Consider the following 6,735-nt stretch of genomic DNA (forward strand, 5'->3'; position numbering starts at 1 on the left):
ATTTAATTCATGAAATATGTTCAATTTGAGTTGTACTGATATTTCAATTGGATATAGTCTTCCTACTGGGAAATTAATTTACTTGATGCTCATTTGAAAAAGAAAACATTAATTCTTGAAATACATTTTGTTACAGGATGAAGAATTTATAGACCTAAAAATACATATTATATGAATCTAAATGCTCAGATTTCAAGTAGTTTTTGTTGGATTTTTCTGTTTGCTATTTTTTCTCAGGAAATATTTCAGGGATTTTAACAAGGTTTAAACTGGGTATACAGTTGCCCCTCAGTATCCATGGGGGATTAGTTCTAGGACCCCCCCCCCTGTTGTATAACAAAATCTGCAGATGTACAAGTCCCTTGTAGAAAAGGGACTTGTATATAACCTTTGCTCATCCTCCTGTATACTTTAAGTCATCTCTAGACTACTTATAATACCTTATACAATGGAAATGCTATGAAAATATTTTAAATTCAATGTAAACGCTATATGTGGAATCTAAAAAAAAGGCTACAAATGAACTTATCTACAAAACAAAAATAGAGCTACAGATGTAGAAAATAGACTTATGGTTACCTGGGGGTGGGGACGATAAATTGGGAGATTGGGATTGACACATACACACTACTATATATAAAACAGATAACTAATAAGGACCTACTGTGTAGCACAGGGAACTCTACTCAATACTCTATAATGGCCTGTATGGGAAAAGAATCTAAAAAAGAGTGGATATATGTATAACTGATTCACTTTGCTGTACAGCAGAAACTAACACAACATTGTAAATCAACTATACCCCAAGAAAAATCAAAAAGAAAAATTATTTTTTAATTCAGGAAAAACAAACTCCACTATGTAAATAGTTGCCAGTGTGCAGTGCATTCAAGTTTTGCTTCTTTGAAACTTTCTGGAATTTTTTTTCAAATATTTTCTATCAGTGGTTGGTGTGATATAGGGATGTGGAGCCTGCAGATGTGGAGGGTCAATTGTATATGAAAATAATGTGAACTTTGATATATTTAATTAATTTAATTTATACTGATGGTTCTGACTTAGAACTTTTACTTCTGTTTTGAGACAGACAGGAAACAAGAAGCAAGACAGATTTGTCTTCTATATTTAAAAGCAGATCTTCTGAACAGAAAAGAAGGCTGGAGGGACTCAAAACGTTTTCACATCTTTATCTAGAGACTTAAAGAACTAAATCAAAGTTTTTATAGAGACTCCACCACTTATTTGTTTGATATATGGCAGAGAAGGCCCACTTTAGTCATTTGGAGCCTTTTCCTTTGTATTTTAAATTCCAGGTTTGGGTGGAATGAATTCCCAGACTCTGAGGATGGACACCTCATGCTAAAGATGTCCAAAGGTTATGTCATCTCTACCTCTAGTGCCAACTCAGTTCCCAAGAAAATGCCAGTATCATCCTTAAATTTCCCTCTCCTCTTTCCTTTTTAGTCTCCTGAATTTCACTCATTCATCAAGCCCTGATAGCATCGCTCCTAAACCTATTATTATTTTATTATTAATTATTATTATTATTTACAACATCCTACATGTCATCCGATCATGACATCTCTCATTAAAACCTTTATCATTTTTCTCCTGAACTGGGCTGCTGCCTTATAACTGTCTCCTTAGGACTGTCTTTGTTCTTAAAAGCCAATTCCATTTCTGCACAGCAGCCAGTTATATATTTAAAACTCAAATCGGTCAATGTCATATTACCTACATAACATGATAAACTTCCACTGTCTATGAAATCACAATAAGGCTGCTGAAAGAGATGCAAAATTGTTCCTCACTCCTGCCATCTTTTCAGTTTTATTTCCTCTCTCCACCCTCTTAATGCTTTGTGTTGCCACAAGGACTGTTTGCTCTGTTCATGATTTTATGTTGCTTTCTTTGTTTTGTCTGCTTTCCCCCTAACTTACATCATTAACTCTTAGTAACTCTTTAGGACTCAAATCAGTTACTATTTCTTAAAATAAAAATTTTTAAACCTCCACCCTACTTCAACCCATGTCAGGATTTGATTTTGTGGTTCTCTTTCAAGCTGCACACCCATTTCACTGTCCCTTACACAATTACTTATAACCATGGCTCTATTTTTCTCAAATAGACTAAAAAACTGGACTCCAGTGACCGTCTCTCTTCAGTGTGTAGCAGAGACACAGCTATATTATACACTCTTAATAATTATTAGTTTAAGGAATGAAATTAATGAGTAGCAAACAATATACATTCAATTAAGTTTGAGTATTTTTACTTCTTGTACCAAATAGCCTGAAAATGTCATGATGGATTTTCTGTAGGTCGGGAAGAAAAATTTGGTATAAATTATAATATGTACACTAATATATAAAACACATAATGTAAAATGTACACTGTATAAATCACAAGCCATGGGCAGCATCTTAGAGATTCAGGAACTCACTGTCAGAACTTAGGTAAAAGGAGAGACCAGTGTTGCTATCGAACCTCACACATACTAGGATGGAAATTTAAATAACGGTGGTTTCTGATATGTGTCCAAAGCATACATCACAAAGGCTGCCTCTCAAACTTTCAAGCCCTGATTTAGAATCAAGGATTTATTACCCATCCAACTTTATACAAGTGCTTCAAAAAGGCGTTGAAGCAGGGAATCACCAACTGAATAATTTGGAAAGCGGCATGATTGAACTTGTACTTATGGCATTTTAAGCCAACAACTGAAATAAAAGAGATGGGAAGACCCTGTAAATAATATCTCAGATAAGAAAAATAACATAGATGGAGAAGAGGTAAAAAATTGAAAAAATGTTTTAGAGGTGAAATCTCCTAAAAACTTAGCACCTGATTGTACCGACTCTGAATCGGCACCTGTCTGTGCCTTCTCTTCTCCAGTTCAGTGCTCTGCTCAAGCTTTCTTTTCTGGCATTCAAATAAACTTGCTCTTAATAGGTCACCAACATTCTTCTACTCTCGGAACCCAAATTAAATTTCAATATTGGTTTATCCTCTTAGAACATTTGCCTTGACTAACTCCCCTTCTTATTTAAATTTTACCGATGCATTTCTATCTTGGGTTTTTCTCTTAAGATCCCTGACGGCTGGATTCTACCCGCCTCAGCCCCCACTGACCAGCCGAGGAAGAGGGGTAGAAGAGGGAAGGGTAGATTCTGCCGCAGGAGAAAACGTGGCTGGGTGGCATCACTGCTCCCAATCTCCTAATCCTAGGCTCCGGCTCTTATGGCCCCTCCTTCGTCTGCAACCACACCCTCGCCCCCTTACCCACCTCTTCCCTTCCCCACCCTAGCCCCAGTCCCAGCTCTTGCTTCCCTTCCGCATGGCTAGTTCTCATTATTTTAGATTACTATTTCATGTCTTTTTGGCTCTGTTACTGAGAAAACTGGATATAAAAAATAGCAAGCTCATTGTTTAAAAACTGAACTGATGTTGTCTATAGTGGGAGAAACTCCTAATTAACCATTCTAAGACGAAACTGATTGTATTTTCATCAGACTTCATCACGTTATATATATGTGTTATACAATATACATAGGTTATGTAGTTTTCATATTTTAATAAATAAAGGGTGTTATATAAATTAAAATATTCTGTTTTTTCTTTTTTCTGACCAAATATATTATTTTTAAAAATTTGTCTTTATTTTCTATGTTTCTTGGCCTTACTCAAAGATTAAAAATACAATTTCTGTGTTTCATTCCCTTATACGTATTACTTACGTTTAGTATTTCATTTGCCTGACATAGGGAGTTAAGGTTAATTTTCCCAAAAGTATATCCAGTTGTTTAAACACAATTTATTGAGTGTTCTATAATTTATTGTCTGATTCACCCATTTAAGTAACATGTTTGGGTGCCTACTATATGTCAAGTCCTAAAATGATAAACAATAATAGACATATCCTTGTGGAAATTAGAATTGTTGGAGAAAACATATATCAGTCAAATAACTACAGAAATTATTTTTAAATTACAGTGTTGATTATTGCCTAGAAAAGGTAAATTATCCACATGGTGCTATGAGAAATATCATATAGGTAACTGAGCTAGTGTAGGAGTTCCCTGAAGATCTCTAAGGGAGTGCAGATTGGAATAGGTATTTTACAAATTGAATTCCTACAGTTACTTAGGTAAAGAAACGAGGGAGAGAGTGTTTCAGGCAAGGACATCAGGATGTGTAAAGACCTGGTGATGTTAGGAAGAATGGCCCATTCAGTTAAAGAAGAATGATGTGGCAGGAGCATAAAGATAGAAAGAAGTGTAGTATCACATGGAGCTGCAAAGGTGAGGCAGAGCAGAGGCAGACAGTCTGAGAATAATGTATTATTTAAAATAGGCCAAGTCTTGTAATTGACATAGATATACAGAGAATGAGATAATAAGTAGAACTCCAGATTTCTTACTCCTTCAACAAGTTAAAAAATGGTGACCTTTACTAATATAGGAATGCATTTGTGATGATGATCTTGTTTACTTTGTTTTCATTTTTGAGGTGTTGAGTTTTAGTTGTTAATATTTGGGGCACTAAGAGGAGATGTTAATTGACAAGGAGATAAGTGAGCTGAAACCTAAAGGAAAAATCTTTCCAGCACATACACGTGTATAAACACTTGTTATAAGAAATCATTGAAACAATGATTGTGGATAAAGAGACCAAGAAAATACAGAATTAAGAAGAAATGTTTAAAAAGAAGGGAGTGGTGAATGGTGTTGAATGCTATTAAAAGCTCATCTAAAAGTGAAATAAAAGGATCCGTTTAGTGAAGCAGAGATCACTTATGATCTAAAGGTGTGCTGATGCCAAGGAATCACTGGCAGGAGCCAGGATGCAACGGCTTGAGTAGTGAGAATAAAAGATAAGAAATAGAGATGAAATGCAATGGCACTCTGAGAATTTTTCTTTTTTAAGAGTGATAGAGAGTGAAGATAGTAGTTATATTGGGATTTGAGGTCTAATAAGGTTAAAAATTGCATGTAATTTTAAGCTGGTGAGAAGGAAACTATTAAGAAGACATTGAATATTCAAAAGGAAAGAGGAGTGATAAATAGTGTATGATTCTCCGGTGATAGGAGTGGATAGATTCAAATACAGTTGAAATTGGCTTTACCGAAGAGGAAGAACAGCTCTGTTGAACAGGAGAGAAGATAAGATGCACGCATATATAGGGAGCAACCTGAGAGATGTTCAGTCTGATAATCTGGTGGCTTTTATTTTTCTGTGATATAGGTCATCTTCTGAGAACAAGAGTGGGTGTGGAAGAGACAGAGATTTGTGAAGAATGGAGAAAGTGTGATAAAATTGGTTTCGGAGAATGTGAAAGAATGGTGACCTGAAAAAAGTAACAGGACTCCCAGCAGTGTTAAAGCAATTTCATGTTGGTGACAATGAATTTATATTGCAGAAAATCTGATCTGTTCTAAAAGCACTTGGCTTCTCAGACATTGACAAAGAGAAACAGATAATTTATACCATATAAGATAATGATTTTATTGAACAAGTGGGACCAAAAAAAGTTCAAGGAAGTTAGTGACTGGCAGAAGAGAAACATATTATGGAATCAAGGTGGACATGGAGGAAGGTGAAGTAAGAAGCAGACTGATAGATTAGAACAAAGTCGAGCTGGAGACAAGACTAGAGATGCTAGTGAGATCAAAGCATTTTCGTGTTGGAAAAAGATAAATGAGCAATCTAGAAAAGTTAGTGTGTTTGTGGAGGGTGGGAAGTTTTAATAAGACATTTTTGAGATGAAACATTTAAAGGTACGACAAGAACCAAGGTGTTCCCATGGGAGGGGTTGGCTGAGCCAGAGTGGAGAAGTCACGTGGAGATGGTGAGGCAGAGCAATTGAGTGGCCTGGAGGTAAGAGGATGGTGCACTTGGACACTGATGGATCAGAAGAATGTGATTCATCATCACTGGTCAATAACAAGGGTACCTGGGAGGACATACGCAACGATGAGAAGAGGGCAAATGAACGTTAGACGCATAAGTAAGTGGGAGAGGCTTGAGGGAGGTGGTGTCCGTAGTAAGGTTCTCAGTCATCAGGTAAAAACTAACAACAGAGAAATATTTGGAAATTTATAGTAAGATAATTTCTTTTTTACCTACAAGCTGGTGACCACTGAAGTCTTCCAAACTATATAGTTATTTACTGTAACACAACAGACTGTACTAAACTATATTACATGCTATAAAAACAAAATGTAAACTCCCTGCTATGGGTGGAGATATCAACTACTACTAAGTAGTTACCAACTACTAAGAATTATCTATTATAATTTAACCAGTAAAGCCAAAAATATAATTTCTATTCTGACAAATCTACATACTTTTCTCTGTATCCTATGGTATTTTTGTTCAATGTAACCTCTAATACAATATGTAATTTGGTTCATTTTTCTTCTCCTATAGGGCCTCAGTCTTGTTATAGGAATACTCTTATTAAGCACTCATTAAATATTTTTCTTATACATTTTAAATCAAAAAGTCTGTAATTTATGAAATAGTTTTCAAAATACCAAAGGTCATGTCATATTAAAGCACTATTTTTCACTTCCCGATAGGTACTTTGTGGAGGAGGTAAACTACAAATTAGCAGTTGCATGAAACTTCCTTTGTAGTTTTCCATGCATGCTTTGAATAACAAAAGATTATGTCATTATTAGATTATTTTTCAAACTAGAATCTTCCCTGGAGGTTCTTACACCAGATTACCTA

This window comes from Stenella coeruleoalba (genome assembly GCF_951394435.1).
Source record: "Stenella coeruleoalba genome assembly, chromosome: 11".
In the NCBI taxonomy this organism is placed as follows: Eukaryota; Metazoa; Chordata; class Mammalia; order Artiodactyla; family Delphinidae; genus Stenella; species Stenella coeruleoalba.